At 38.6% G+C, this 16,366-nt stretch overlaps 1 protein-coding gene and 1 pseudogene across 2 annotated transcripts in view; both read left to right on the top strand.

Moving 5' to 3' along the window:
* LOC108532351 (serine/threonine-protein kinase ULK4-like) overlaps positions 1 to 16,366 on the top strand; it is a 113,972-nt gene that overhangs the window by 59,596 nt on the left and 38,010 nt on the right. The window lies entirely within an intron of this gene.
* Positions 187 to 432, top strand: LOC108532352 (V-type proton ATPase subunit e 1 pseudogene; annotated as a pseudogene).

Below are 16,366 nucleotides of genomic sequence, written 5' to 3' on the forward strand. Positions count from 1 at the left end.
CGAGGCAGGAGAATTGCTTGAACCTGGGAGTCAGAGGTTGCAGTGAGCTGAGATTGCGCAACTGCACTCCAGCCTGGGTGAAAGAGTGAGACTCCATCTCAAAAAACAAACAAAACAAAACAAAGAAGAAGAAGGAATTTGGGAAGGGAGGTGGCAGGGCAGAGGCTGGCAGCTCAGGCAGTGACCATGGCGTATCATGGACTCATGGTTCCTCTCACTGTGATGAGCATGTTCTGGGGCTTTGTTGGCTTCTTGGTGCCTTGGTTTATCCCTACGGGTCCTTACTGGGGAGTTATCATTACCATATTGGTGACCTGTCCGGTTTTCTGCTGTCTCTTTTGGCTGATTTCAGTTCTGGCCCAACTCAACCCTCTCTTTGGACCACAGTTGAAAAATGAAGCTATCTGGTATCTGAAGCATCAATGGCCTTGAGGAAGAAGATGTGCTCTACAGTGCTCAGTCTTTGAGATCACGAGGAGAGAATGCCTTCTAGATGCAAAATCACCTCCAAACCAGACTACCTTTCTTGACTTGCCCATTTTGGCCATCAGTTGCCTCAAACATTAGCACCACATTTAAATGTCTTATTCTACAATGTAGTGTTTTTTTCCTTCACTTTTTTACACTTTAATGAATTATGTGCTGACTCCACAAAATGATTGTGTACTCTTCTGAGATACAAGATGCTCTTCTTCTGAGAGATACGTTACTCTCTCCTTGGAATCTGGCACTTGAAGATGACTCCTGCCTTCTCACATGAGAATCAATGAAGTGTTTAGAAACTGCTGCAAGACAAATAAGACTCCAGTGGGGCAGTCAGTAGGAAAGCATTTTCAGAGAGAAGAGCTATCTCAACAGAATTAAACCTTGCTGTATTTTCAGGATAAATTTAGTATTTCTGCCATCTTTTGGAATAAATTATTTTCTGCTTTCTATGGGGAAAAAAAAAGGGAATTTGGGCCAGGAACTGTGGCTCATGCCTATAATCCCGACACTTTGGGAGACCGAGGTAGGCAGATCACATGAGGCCAGGAGTTCCAGACCATCCTAGGCAGCATGGTGAAACCTTGTCTCTACAAAAACAAAACAAAACAAAAACAAAAATTAGCCAAGCATGGTGGCATGTGCCTGTAGTCCCCATTACTTGGGAGGCTGAGGTAGGAGGATCGCTTGAGTCCAGGAGGTGGAGGTTGCAGTGAGCTGAGGTCATGCCACTGCACTCCAGCCTGGTTTAAAAAAAAAAAAATTGAAAAATTTCTGGAAACAAATGATAATGTACATACAACCTACCAAAACCTTTGGGAGGCTGGGCATGGTGCCTCATGCCTGTAATCCCAGCACTGTGGGAGGCCGAGGCAGGCGAATCACTTGAGGTCAGGAGTTCGAGACCAGCCTGGCCAACATGGTGAAACCCCGTCCCTACTAAAAATACAAAAAGTAGCCAGACATGGTGGCAGGTGCCTGTAATTCCAGCTCCCTGGGAGACTGAGGCACAAGAATTTCTTGAACCTGGGTGGTGGAGGCTTGCAGTAAGCCAAGATTGCTCCACTGTACTCTGGCCTGGGCGACAAAGTGAGATTCTGCCAAAAACAAAGCAAAACAAAAAAAACCCTCTGGGATACAGTAAAAACAGTACTCAGAGGTAATTTTATAGCTATAAGCGCCTATGTCAAAAGAGGAAAAACTTCAAATGAACAATCTAATAATACATCTTAAAGAATTAGAAAAGCAAGGGAAACCCAAATCTAAAATTAGAAGAAAATAAATAATAAAGATCAGAGCAGAAATAAATGAAATTGAAATGGAGAAACAATATGAAAGATCAATGAAACAAAAAGTAGTTTTTCCGAAGAGTTACAACAAAATGACAAACCTTTAGTCAGACTAATAAAAAAAGAAGATCCAAATAAATAAAGTCAGAAATGAAAAAGGACACATTACAACTAATACTGCAGAAATTTAAAGGGTCATTAGTGGCTACTGTGCCAACTATATGCCAATAAATTGGAAAATCTAAAAGAAGTGGACAAATTCCTAGATACATGCAATCTACCAAGACTGAACCATGAAGAAATCCAAAATCTGAACAGACTAATAACAAACAACGAGATCAAAATCATAATAAATAGTCTCTCAGTAAAGAAAAGCCGGGGACCTGATGGCTTCACTGCTGAGTTCTACCAGACATTTAAAGCAGAACCAACTAATACCAATCCTACTCAAACTACTCAAAATAAATAAGTAAGTAAGTAAGTAAGTAAGTAAATAAATAAATAAAATAAGACGAGGAGAGAATAATTCCAGAATTACTCTACGAGGCCAATATTACCTTATACCAAAATCTGACAAAGACGTATCAAGAAAAGAAAACCACAGGTTAGTATCTCTGATGAATATTGATGCAGAAATCCTCAACAAAATACTAGCAAACTGAATTCAGCAATACATTGGAAAGATCATTCATTAGAAAGAGAATAATGATTACCCAAGGAATTTGAGTAGAAGAGGAGATATGAAGCATCATCTCAGAGAAGGGGAAAGCTGGCCCTCTAGGGAAAGAGAATAGGGCTCTACAGAATCCAGGTTTGTGCTGGAGAATTCGTGGTAAAAGAAGTTAGCCTAGTTTATGCTGTTTTCCAGAAGATAGCTGAGTTTCAGTCAAGGGAGGGTTGGATCTCTTCGGAGGGAGAGAGTGGCCACTTCCAAACCCTCTTGCACAAAGCCCTATGTTTTGGAATCTTTTACCCCAGGACCTAGTTTATCCAGTCTAATAGGAAACGAAAGGAAGAAAAGCTGTGAGAAGTGAAGAAGAGCAATTAGAAGACTAATTGGCTTAGTCTTGTTTTGTTTTGTTTTTATACAGGGTCTCACTGTGTCACCCAGGCTGGGGTATAGTTGTGCAGTCTAGGCTCACTGCAACTTCTGCCTCCAGGGCTCAAACAGTCTATCCACCACAGCCCTCCCAAGTAGCTGGGATCCCAGGGGTGCGCCACCACACCTGGCTAATTTTTGTATTTTTTGTAGAAGTGGGGTTTCACTATGTTGCTGAGGCTGGTCTTGAACTCTTAGATACTTTTCTGGAAAAACTATCCTGTTGGATTTGAAGCTGAAGTTGAGCTTATGTATTTGTTTATTTTTTTTATTAATGTGTCCTCATGGAGTGCTTTGTATCCCATTCCTGCTTTGGTGTAGTTTTCTCAGTTGTTTTGTACACTGTATATTTGGAGGGGCCATAGGATGCCATATTTTACATCAGACACAGTATGTGATTATTTCTTGCTTCTTTGTAGCCCCGAACTTAGACATGTCATTTAAATCCTCCACATTGTTAATTTCAGTGAATTTACCCTTGTATCTCACAGCTAAATAGACTTCTTTTTTTGTTACTTTTTGGACAGTAGGAGAGGCAAATTTGTTGAAAATAATAAAGCAAGAGTTGAATAATAATCACATTTTTGTGTAGAATGAAGTGAAACATTCTGGATTTGTTTCTTATATTAAGCTGTGATGCTGAAGTACATGTCATTTGGGGAATTACCATATTTGAATCACTTTTGCATACAAATTAAACATCTCACATCAAAGAATTCTTAAAAGACATGCTTTCTAATTTCTTAAAATGATGGAATTCATTTAATTTCTTATCTGACATCTCATAGAACAATTTTTAGCTTCTGTGTTTGCTGCTATGACTAATTTTGGTGCTCGTTTTACCTGGGCTATGAATGTACCTTTGCTGCATATTTTAGGGCTGCAGTTGTGAGACTAATATATTCGAATGTAGTGTAAGTTAGTAATCCTTGGGAACCTAGCAAAGTATCACATTTAATTTTCTATTAGATGAAAGAAACATGGAAACAGAATTGGAGATGGAAAGAACTGCACAAAATACAACTAATCAGAGCTGATCCCTGAAGCAGAAAAATGCAATTTAAAGTGAGCTTGCTTTGTATTTCTGCTATTTGAGGAGTGTTGAAGATATGACTTTTAATAGTATAGTAACAAGTAAATAATACTAGTTATATTTAGCAAGTTCAAAATTGTAATACTGGAGTTCTCTATGCCATAACTTTTAAATTATTACAGCATCTAAAAGACCCAATTTTAATTACAGGACAGTATAACTTGGCTTCTTAAGAAAACATTCATATAGGAGGCATAGTTGTGGTTCTGTTTCAAAATGTGTGTCATATAACCCTTGATAAATGTATGTATCATCCACACTGCAGTAGATGCTTACATTAGATACAGAAATGGGGACCTGCCACAACAGTGTGGCAGTACCTGGATTTTATGCCTCTGGCTCGGTTTTCTCTGCCTGGAATGGTTTCTCCCTCCATATTCATCAGGTTTTGTGTGTGGTTTCCAGAAGGCAGCTGTGAGATTAGAAAAAGGGTATGCTTCTCTTTCCAGTATAGCTGCTAAGAGTCGTGGTTAAGGTACCCTATATTGGTAAGAAGACACAGAGCACTATTACTGTTATCATCATAGGTAGGTTTCAGAATGGGGAGGCCTCTGCTGACTGCCGGTCTTTTTTTTGCACCTTCCTCTTTTAGCCACTGCCAAGCAGTTGCTTGGTGGGTAGATTAAAAGGGGGAATTCAGAGGCTGATTCTGATGCATCTCTGAGATGATGTATGGACCGTTATCTATAGTGATCCCGATAGTTGTTTTTTTCTTTTCTTTTGGTTAAATCTGGGATCTGGGTAAGAAGCTGTGAATTCTTTATGGGACTTGAGTTAGGTTTCTGCTCAGTAAATCTAGAAATTTTCTTATTAAATGTTAAGTATCAACTTAGGAGACAGACACGATGGTCAGTTTACCATTGATTCTTGTGGGTCAGATATTCTGGTCACCACATTGCCCTTTGACTCACTGTGGCAGTTGTGCCCACCTGATCTGCAGGTAAGGGCTGCTACTGGCTTTTACTAATCCCAAATCTCATGGTTTCCACTGTGATCAGAGAACCAAATTCCACTGTTAGGATTTCTCACTGTCATCTCTGGCCTGTAAAGGATAGCTACCTTAGAGCTCTTCAAAGATGCTGGTGCCCCCTTCACTAAGACGGTCTCCCAGGGTCATGTAAGAGGGATGGTTTAAGGGGTGGCTGAGCAGGCCGTACTTTGTTGAGTCATTCCAGCGTTTCCAATTTCCAGAGCTTTTAGATTCTGTCCTCTTCGGCAATGGTTCTCAACCTTGATGGCATGTTGGTGTTAACTGAAGAATCCCGAGGCCCCTAAATTTGAAGAGGAAAGCTTGATTTCTTATAAGGGGTTGCAGCCTGCAGGTTGGCTCTCCTGACAGGCTGGAAAGTGTGGCTTCTGGCAGAAACTGAAAGCAGGCACTTCGAGGGAGGGAAGAATGGAATAGAAATTTATGCCAAATAAATTGGCTAAGTATACATGTTTAATGATTATAGGAGAAGCTGTGAACATTCATGAAAGGGGTCACACACATGTGTAGAAAGTAAACATGCATGTTACATGCAGTCCATGTTCACTTTGGGGTGGAGACTTAACATTTAAGTGCATAACAATTAGGCCCTAGGTGAAGCAGAAGACGGGAAGGCACTCAGTACACAGCCTCTGTAAACCAGCCAGAACCAGTCCGTGGTCGGTGACCTCTTATCAGGAGAAAGTTACTGAAATCAGTCTCTCATCCAATCAAAACTGTTATTTTGGCTTGTGAATAGGGGAGGTTGTCAGTTAGTCAACATCTGGCTGTCAGTGGGCTGCAGTTGTTTCAGTAGTGCTTGTCTTGAGGCCAGTGCTTATTTATCTGCTAGAGAAAAACAAAAAACCCTGTGGCAGTTAGAACATAGTTTTTATTCTTTAAGTGTAAGGCACGTGATCTAACCCTTGCCTAGGTCTTAGGTCTTGTTTATAATTTAGCATCTTATTGCCATGAGGAGTCTGTTCTGTCAGTCTTATGCTCTCTATTTTAACATTTAAATAAGTTCTTATGCCCAGGCTGTACCCCATATCATGTAATCCGTATCTCTGGGGGTGGATGGAAGTGTCTGTAGTCTTTAAAGCTACAAGGATGATGCTAATGCGTAGGCAATATTGAGTACCACAGTAGTGGTTCTTAAAGTATGCTCCTAGACCAGCAGCATGAGCATTACTTGGCAACCTGTTAGAAATGCAAATTCTCAGATCTTACCCCAAATCTGCTAAATGAGAAACTCTGAGGAAGGGGTTTTGCGATCTGTGTTTTTACAGGCTCTTCAGTGATTCTGATGCACACTAAAATTTGAGAACCACTGCTCTAGAGTATGCTGGGGAAACTGTAGCATTTTGACTTCATTAATTAGAGGCCGTGTTTCAGTTGTCCAGCCTAGCAGACTCCCAGGTGTTTGAATCTCTGGTCTCCCAGGTGAGGCATTGTGAATGTGAGCTGCCCACCTGCTTTTGAGATTTGGTTTGATTCTCAGGGGAGATTTTTTTCACCACTGTTTCGTTTAGTATCAAGGTGTCAACATTTCTTGCCAGCCTCTCTTGCAGGCTGATTCATTTCTTATTCATATATCCTTGAGGTACCAATTTAATATTAATGGTCCCCTATTTGATACTACACTATGGGCAGGAGCTGAGGGTTGTCTCTTGTTCCATTTCAGAAGGTCATTTCAAGGTCACCAAGAGTTTAGCATGTCTCCCCCCACCCCCACCTGGGGTTAAAGTATCCTGATTCTCTGTTGCCTCTATTTGTTCCCTGTTGTTCTCTATCTCTCTGTTGTCCTGTTTTCTCTCTGTTTCCCCTTTTCTGTCATTTTTTTTCTCTTCTGTCTATTTTTGGTCTTTGAGGTTTTCTTAATTTCTTGCAAATTTAGGTATGCATTTTATAAAGATATTTTATCTAGCATATTTTGTTTCTTTCAATGGGAGTAATATTCAGAAGATTTTCTCTGCTATTCACCAGAAATAGAAAAAGTAATTTTATTTGAGTAATCTGCTTTTGAACTATAGATTTATTACAGATTTTTTGCAATTTGATACCCAATTTCTTGACTTAGTCTGCATGGCATATTGATCAGTATACATTTTAAAATGAAAACAATTTTTTAAAAGAGTACTTTTAGGTTTACATCAAAATTGAGAGAAAGGCACAAAGACATCTCATATACCCCTGCCCTCACACATGTACAGCCTCTCCTATTAATATCCTGCACCAAAGTGGTGCATTTGTTCTAGTCGATAAACCTACATTGACACATTATTGTCACCCAAAGTCTATAGTTTACATTGTGCTTTGCTCTTGGTGTTATACATTTCTTTGGGTTGAGAAGAATGTATGAAAACATGTATCTACCATTATAGTATAATACAGAGTATTTTCACTATCCTACAAATCCCCTGTGCTCTGCCTATTTTTTATTTTTCCTTTCCCCTAACCCCTGGCAGTCATTGACCTTTTTACCGTCTTCATGGTGTTGCCTTTTCCAGAATGTTGTATACAGTCTACAGTTCATGTACTGCTTTTCTGGTGATTGGTGCTTTGCAACCCTGGTGTCAGATCCATGACATAAATGTTGGTACAGATCTTAGCTGCTATACAAATGCTCCTCTACCCTAAGATATGGATGCAATAGTTTACTGTTTTATTAACAATTCTTTTAAAGTAGTAGGACTCCTTCATGACTACCTCTAGCTAGAGTGATGTTTTTGCATTGAATGATCAGTCAGGATAGGCTAGCTTGTGTTATGGTAACAAAAACCATCAAAATCTCAGAGGGTTGCTGCAGGCCTAGCTGGCTCTTGTGGGCAGCTCACCTCAGTACTCCAGGCTGCTTTTATCTTATGTGGCACTTCTATCCAGCATAGTGCCTTAACAGTTTCCAGAGACAGAGGAAGAGAGTATGGAAAATTGCACATAGGAATACATACATCATTTCCACTTTCAGTTAATTGGCTAGAACTAGTCACATGGCCCTACCTGACTCTAAGGGGGCTGGGAAATGTTTTTGTATCCAGGAAGGGCAGGAAACTGGACAGCACTATCTATTACTTTTTAAGGTTGATTCTGCCTAACTTAGGCATAAAGGGTATTTATTAGAAGAAAATGAGCAAGGTCAAAGGCTCCAAGAGAAGATTGGAATAGTCAGCTATTCCTGGCAGCTAGACCTGGCAGCTCCCGAGGGTTTCCGGACCTGGACTCCCTTGGAGTCCTGTTTGGGGATAATGCTAGAAGGAAAAAGTGAACTTTAGCTGTTCCTTCACTCTGTGTCACTCCATTCCAGGTTCAGATTCCTGAGCAAGAGCCTTGCTGGCTGAAACTTAGGCTGTGGTTCTGCCCTTGACTGTACCAGACTGTAGGACGAAAGGTGTTTCTGAAGAGAGCCAGGGACCCTTTCAGGTTTTGTATTTGAAGGGCAGAATGTCTGATTTGCTCTTCTACAGACCAGGCACAGTGCAGGAAAGTTATTTCCTCAGAAGGAAGTTGAGGGGTGTTAGGAAGAGGGACTGGATGACTGGTGACCAAAAAATGGCAGATTTCTTTTGTAGTTGACATTTGTTGATGTCTAATTTAAAAAATCCAGGGAGTATATAAAGTTTGTGTACCTAGTATCTCCAAACTTTTTAAATGACTGTGAAAGACTGTATGAGAAATCTACTTCTGCATTTTTCTTGCTTTTCCTGACAGTTCATTATCTTTAAGAGAAGGAATCTACCAGTTATACGTTGTTTGTTTACATTTAGGCCTCAACAGGGAAGTGACAAGATAGCAGTCCTTGCTTCTCCTTGATTTAGCTTTAGGAATTAGATGCCAATTAGAGATGCCAGTTTGAATGCATTTAGCCAATTATCATGCAGAGAATTAGCAATAATGTTAAAATTTTGATTTTGGTCCAGATGTCACCAAAGAGATCTTATAGACAACCTTGCAAGGACATTTTGAGAGTTATTAATTACAGAACAGAATTTTATTCTCTTCAGTTTCATTATCTGTCTCCCCTGGCATTATCGGCCTTTCCTTATCTGTTCAGTATGTCCATTTTCTTTTTTAACCAACACTTGTGAAACCGAGAGTTTGAAGTTTCAAGCTGACAGATGTGATTTTTCTTGCCAAGGCTTAATAAAATATACAGCATCCAAAGGATTCTAAGATTTAATAGAAATAAAATAGAACATGGATTAAAAAAGGAGTGGGGATTATGAGGTTTACAGTGTTCTTATTTTATGTGCCCTAGCTATGTTTGGGACATTGAAAGTAGTGTACTAAGAAACCACTTAGAACAAAGGGCAAAGTGGTATCAAATAGAATTCCCTCTTCATTCGGAATTGTGGAATGCCTCTTATTTCAGAGGTTAGGGAAGAATACCGAATTATTTTAAAAATTGTGTTGTTGGTGTAATTACTACTATATCTCCCATTGGTAGTAGTTAAGTAGGGTTTTAAAATGTCCCTTTGGCCTAGTAAAACACTGACCATAATAGGAAATGCCTGATATATTCTGAATCTGGAGCTTAATTCAGTTTCTTTTTGTAGCTGTTAAATGTATATCCACTAACATGGAAGTTTAACAACTATATTTTGAGAGTCAAAAGCAAGCAAATATGTCTTTGCAAGTGTCAGAATATTAGTTGTATAACTGCAGAACTTCCACATTTATTAAAATTAGCTTTCTAATTCATCATCTTCCTGTCTTTGACTTAAGAGATGCAGTCCAGGGCATATGAGATTGAAGCACATTTGACCTTTTCATATCTGTCAGATGACTTCAGACAAAGCCAAAAAGGCCTGGCTCCTCCCAATCATATTTGTTATAAAATAGGTTTTGATTTCAAAGAAGTAGTTTGGAAAATGGCAGCACAATCTTAAATTACTATTTGCAGTATTCAGCCAACCAATCATGCCTGTGGCTGCCCAAGAATAGTTTCCGTTAGGTTAATAGAACCAGTGATGGTCTAGATATGCCTCAAAGCATAATGGTATTAGAAATAAGACCAAAAAACTCATGTTCCTTCTTGTATGATTTTCAAAAATTTCACACAATAATAGCATGATACTTGAATATCCTATTTTTATCTTTTAGTTTCAATGGTAAATTTTTTTTTTTTTTTTTTGAGATGGAGTCTTGCTCTGTTGCTCAGGCTAGAGTGCAGTGGCATGATCTTGGCTTGCTGCAACGTCTTCCTCACAGGTTCAAGTGATCCTCTGGTCTCAGCCTCCCGAGTAGCTGGGACTACAGGTGTTGTGTGCCACCATGCCTGGGTAATTTTTGTATTTTTGGTGGAGACAAGATCTCACCAGGTTGGCCAGGCTGCTTTTGAACTCCTGACCTCAGGCGATCTGCCTGCCTCGGCCTCCCAGAGTGTTGGGATTACAGGTGTGAGCCACCACACCTGGCCTCAATGTTAGGCTTTTTAACAGTAATTTTAATGTTAGAAGGCCAGGAGGATTTTTAAAGACTAGAGGAAAACATACATAATAATAATATACACATATTCCTTGGACTTCTGAGTTTGAAGAACTAAATCTATTTTACCTTATTCATTTAGTATTGGCATTTTCAACTGCCATTGTACCTAGGTCAACAGATACATTTTTTACCCTTGGTATTTGTTATTTTTGTATCATATTTGTTCCTTATTCTTATATTTTACTTTTTATTATTATTTATTTAAATTTTAATGCAACAAATGAAAAATCTGTACAAATAACCTTGAGGAGAACCATTATCTGTTGAGTACTTTTTAATGCTATCCAAAGTTAACTTTTGCAAGTGAGATGTGAGGTTGCTGTGGCATTACTGGAATAGATTATATGATGTGTGTCTATTTACAAGACACTGAGTTCCAAAGCAATTTCTATTATGCTGGAGGCAGTCCAGACAGTTTTATCACTTTAAGGGACTGTAGCATTAAAATGTTTTAAATTTCCAGTGACGCTTGCTGACACAAAATACCAGTGGATTATAAAATGGAGAAATGCTGTAAATCCCTGCCACTAACTTTGTAAAGCAGAAAGCCAGATCTGGGTTTTGAATTTAATATGAGGTTGATAGTTCTTTAAATTAAACTTTTTATTTTGAGATAATTGTGGATTCATGCCCAGTTGTGATCCAACATTGGGGATCAAATTTCAACTTGAGATTTGTAGGGGACAAATATCAAAACTATATAAGAAATAATACAGAATAATAATAATTTCTGTCTGTAAGAAATAATAGATCCTGTGTATACTTCATCCAGTTTTCCTCAATGGTAATGTCTTTAAAAAGTGTAGTACAATATTACAACCAGAATATTGAAACAGTTAAGGAAAATAAGAGTTTCATCACTGGAAGGACCCCTCATATTCCCTTTTTATGACCCTATCCTCTTACCCTACTGCATGTGCTGCCCTCCACCCTCGAAGCCAATCTGTTTTCCATTTATATATTTTTGTCATTTTGAGAATGTTGTATAAATAGTCATATGGTTTGTAACCTTTTGTGGTTGGCGGTTGGCTTTTTTCATTTGGCATAATTTTCTGGAGATTCCTCTAGGTTGTTGGATGTATCAGTTGTTTGTTCATTTTTATTGCTTGTTTGTTATTTTTATTGCTGTGAAGTATTCTGTGGTATGGTTGAATCACAGTTTGTTTAACCACTTACCCATTGAAAGATATCTGGGTCATTTCCAGTTTTGACAATTATAAATAAAACTACTATAAACATCCATGTACAGATGTTTGTGTGGACAAAAGCCTTCCTTTCTCTTGGATAAATGCTCAGGAGTGCAGTTGCTGGGTCCTGTGGTAGTTGCATATTTAGTTGCTGTTTTTTTTTTTTTTTTTTTTTAAGAAAAACTGCCAGAGTTTCCCGAGTGACTGTACTGTTTTACATTCTCACCAGCAATGTATAAGCGATTCTGTTTCTCATCATCCTGGGCAGCTTTTGGGGTTGTCACTATTTTTTATTTTTACCATTCTGATGAATGTGTAGTGATATCTTATTTTGGTTTTAATTTATATTTCCCTAATTGCCAACGATGTTGAACATCTTTTTATGTGCTTATTTGGTGGCTGCATATCCTCTTTGGTACAATGTCTCTGTGCTTTTGGTGTCAAGTGTACTTTTTAACCTAGTACTAGAACCTGAAGACATTATCCTGTATTTTCTTCTGGAAGCTTTATAGTTTTATGTTTTAAATTTAAGACTATGATCCATTTTGAGTTAATTTTTTGTGTCAAGTGCCGCACTTAGGTCAAGGTTCACTTTTTGCTTTCCTATGGATGCCTGGTTGCTTCAGCACTGTTTATTGAAAAAGTTGACTTTTCTCTGTTGGACTGCCTTTGCACCTTTGTCAAAAATCACTTGGCTATTCTTGTGTGGAGCTATTTCTGAATTCTGTTTGGTTCCATTGATCTATGTGCCTACCCCACCAGTAATGCCTGTGTTAGCCTGTTTTGCTTTGTTATAAAGGAATACCTGAGGCAGGGTAATTTATAAAGAAAAGAGATTTATTTGGCTCACAATTGTGCAGGCTATAGAAGCATGGTGGCTGCTTCCTCTCATGGCAGAAGGTGAAAGGGAGTAGACATCACATGGTGGGAGAGAACGAAAGAGAGAGGAGGGAGGTGCCAGATTCTTTTTAACAGCCAGATCTCCTGAGAACTAAGAGTGAGAACTCAATCCCACAGGAATGGCATTAAGTCGTTCATGAGGGATCTTCCCTATCATACAAACACCTCCCACAAGGCCCCACATCCAACCCTGGGGATCAAATTTACACGAGAATTGGAGGGGATGAATATCCAAACTGTATCAATTCCAAACTATATCAATGCCAAACAGTCTTCATTACTGTAGTAGCTATATAAGTCTTGAAACCAGGTAGAATAATTGCAGCCATTTTTTTCTTTTTTCCCTTTTTAGATGGGGGTTTCACTCGGTTGCCCAGGCTGGAGTGCAGTGGCTTGATCATAGCTCACTGCAACCTTGAACTTCAGGGCTCAAGCAGTCCTCCCACCTTAGTCTCTTGAGTAGCTAGGACTCTAAGCATGCACCACCATGCCTGGCTAATTCTTTTTTTAAATTATTTTTGTAGAGACAAGGTCTCACTTTGTTTCCCAGGTTGGTCTCAAATACCTGAGTTCAAGCCATCCTCCCGTATTGGCCTCCCAATGTGTTGGTATTACAGGCCTGAGTCACTATGCCTGGCCCACATTTTCTTCCTTTTTCAAAATTGTTTTGGCTGTTCTAATTCTTTTGCCTTTCCATATAAATGTTAGAATAATTTTGATATCTATAAAGAATTGTTTCAGGATTTTGATAGGCATTTGATTAGATCTATCCATTAATATGGGGAGAATTGACATTTTCCACTATGTTGAGTCTTCCTATCTATGAACATAGTCTATTATTCCATTTATTTAGGTGTTCTTTGATTTCTTTAAATAGCATTGTGTACTTTCAGCTTACAAATCCTGTACCTGTTTTGCTAGATTTATACCTGAGTATTGTTTTTTGGGGGGGATTGTAAATGGTGTTTTAAATTTCAGTTTCCATGTGTTTATTGCTAATATATGAAAGTACGGTTGTTTTTTGAAAGTTAACTTTCTATCCTGTGACCTTGCTGAATTCACTTACTAGTTCTAGGGAGGTTTTTTCTTTAGACTCCTTGGGTCTTTCTGTGTTGGCAATCATGTCATTTGCAAATAATTATCTGTTTCATATTGGGTGAGTTGTGATAGTTTGTATTTTTTGAGGAGTTGGTCCATATTTTCTATGTGGTGAAATATATATATATACAGCTGTTTGTAGTATTCCTTTATTATTCTTCTGATGTCTGCTCATTTTCTATATAGTTGTTTTATCATTTTATAAAATTTAGAAATAAAAAATGTCATTAGCAAATAATTGTATATATTGAATACAATGTGATGTTTTGATGTATGTGTATACTGTGGACTGTGGAATGATATCTGTTACTTCACATATTTCATATTTTTTAAAGTGAGAACATGAGAAATCTACTTTTCTTTTCTTTTTTTTTTTTTTTTTTGAGACAGAGTTTCGCTTTGTCGCCCAGGCTGGAGAGCAGTGGCACAGTCTTGGCTCACTGCAACCTCCGCCTCCCGAGTTCAAGCGATTCTCTTGCCTCAGCTTCCTAAGTAACTGGGATTACAGGCATGTGCCACCACGCCTGGCTAATTTGTGTATTTTTAGTAGAGATGGGGTTTCACCATGTTGGTCAGGCTGGTCTTGAACTCCTGACCTTGTGATCCGCCCACCTTGGACTCTCAAAGTGCTAGGATTACAGGCATGAGCCACTGTGCCTGGCCGTAAAATCTACTCTTTTAGCAATTGTGAAATACGTGTAATTATGAACTACGGTCACCGTGCTGTGCAGTAGATCTTGAAAACCTGTTCCTCCTGTCTAACTGAAGCTTTGTACCCTTTGATCAACATCTCCCTGTTCCCCACCCCACCCCCAGCTTCAGGTAACCACTGTTCTACTCTCCCCGTCTATAAATTTCACTTTTTTGGGTTTCACATATGAGTAAGATGATGCAGTATTTGTCTTTCTGTGCATGAGAAGGGGGTGTTGAAGTTGACAGCTGTAATTGTGGATTTGTCTGTTTATCTTTCCAGTTCTATCAGTTTTTGCTTCACGTATTTGGCAGCTCTTTTGTTTAGCAATACACATTTAGGATTGGTATGAATTTTTTGATTTATTGACTTCCATTTAGTGTAATTATTGATGTGTTTGATCCTAAGTCTGTAATTTTATTTTTGTTTTCTGTTTGTTCTCAGTGTTTTCATTTCCATTTTCTTTTATTACCTTCCTGTGGTTTACTGAACATTTTTTTTTTTTTTTACCACTCCATTTGGAGTTTTGCTATAGTGCTTTCAAGTATATCTCTTTGTATGGATTCTTTTTAGTGATTGCTGCGTGTATTATATACATACCTACATACATAACACAGTCTACTGGTGTCACCGTTTTTACTAGTTCAAGTGAAGTATAGAAAACTTACCCTTCTTTTCATCCCTTTACCCCCTCTCTTTTTTATATAATTCTCTTGAATGTATTCTCTAAATGTCTTTAGAACCAAATCAGACATTTTTACAATTTTTGCTCAATGACCAAAGATAATTTAGAAAACTTAATAGCAGTAGGAATGCCTATTGTATTTACCTATATTTTGGCCTACTGTGTTCTTGCTTCCTTTCTGATATTTCAAGGTTTCTTCTTTCATCATTTTCTTTCTCTTTTACAGTACTGTGCTTGTGACAATTTGCTGTTTTTGTAGGTAAAAAATTGCTAAACACTGGCAATTTCAGATGATTCAACATAGTAGATGATCAGCAAAGGTCAAAGGAAAAGGAAGCCTGTATATAGAAGTGACCTGCTGCAAGGACTGATGTGAAGCCACATGGTTCCGTTTATTTCCTCACCCACTTCATGTAGATGATTCATTATGTGTAAGGCAGTGAGTGGTGAGAGTTACACATTTGGTACATCCATACAATGGAATACCATTCAGCAATAAAAAGGAATGAACTGGCTGGGCACAGTGGCTCATACCTGTAATCCCAGCACTTTGGGAGGCTGAGGCAGGTGGATCACTTGAAGTCAGGGGTTCGAAACTACCTGTGCCAACATGGTGAAACCCAGTATCTCCTAAAAATACAAAAATCAGCTGTACGTGGTCGTCTGCACCTGTAATCCCAGCTACTCAGGCTGAGACAGGAGAATCTCTTGAGCCTAGGAGGCAGAGATGATTGCAGTGAGCTGAGATCGTGCCACTGCACTCCAGCCTGGGTGACAGAGTGAGACTCTATCTCAAAAAAAAAAAAAAAAAAAAAAAAAAAGAATTATTGATACGTGCAGCAACAGGGATGAATCTCAAATGCATTATGCTGAAAGAAGCCAGACAAAAAAGAATATATAGTGTATGATCTAATATAGTATATGAGCTACATAAAATTTAGAAAATACATGCTAATGACAAAGTAAATTGATGGCTTTCTGGGGAGGAGGGGAAAGAAGTAAGTAGGAAAGAGGGATTACATAAGGACATGGAGGAAACACTGGAGGGCTTTTGTTACCTTGATTGTAGTGATGATTTCACAGGTGTATACATATGCCAAATGTGTCTAATTGTACACTTTAAATATATGCATTTATTTTGTATAAGTTATACCTCAGTAAGTCTGTTAAATTCCACATTAACAAGTGCTCCTACAGTGCATGACTACTGTGCCGCTCTCCCACCTGCATCTCCAACTTTTTCATACTTTTATTTGCAAAATGAGACCAGTGATTGCATGCTTGGATGTTGTGGAATTGTCAAATTGCTTTGAAGTTTTTAAGCACTCACTTTCAGTTTTTAAACTAATGTCTTTGTCAGTGGTAAGAAATAGTCTTGTCTGTGCAC

This window comes from Rhinopithecus bieti, unplaced genomic scaffold, assembly GCF_001698545.2.
Source record: "Rhinopithecus bieti isolate Rb0 unplaced genomic scaffold, ASM169854v2 scaffold_9581, whole genome shotgun sequence".
NCBI lineage: Eukaryota > Metazoa > Chordata > Mammalia > Primates > Cercopithecidae > Rhinopithecus > Rhinopithecus bieti.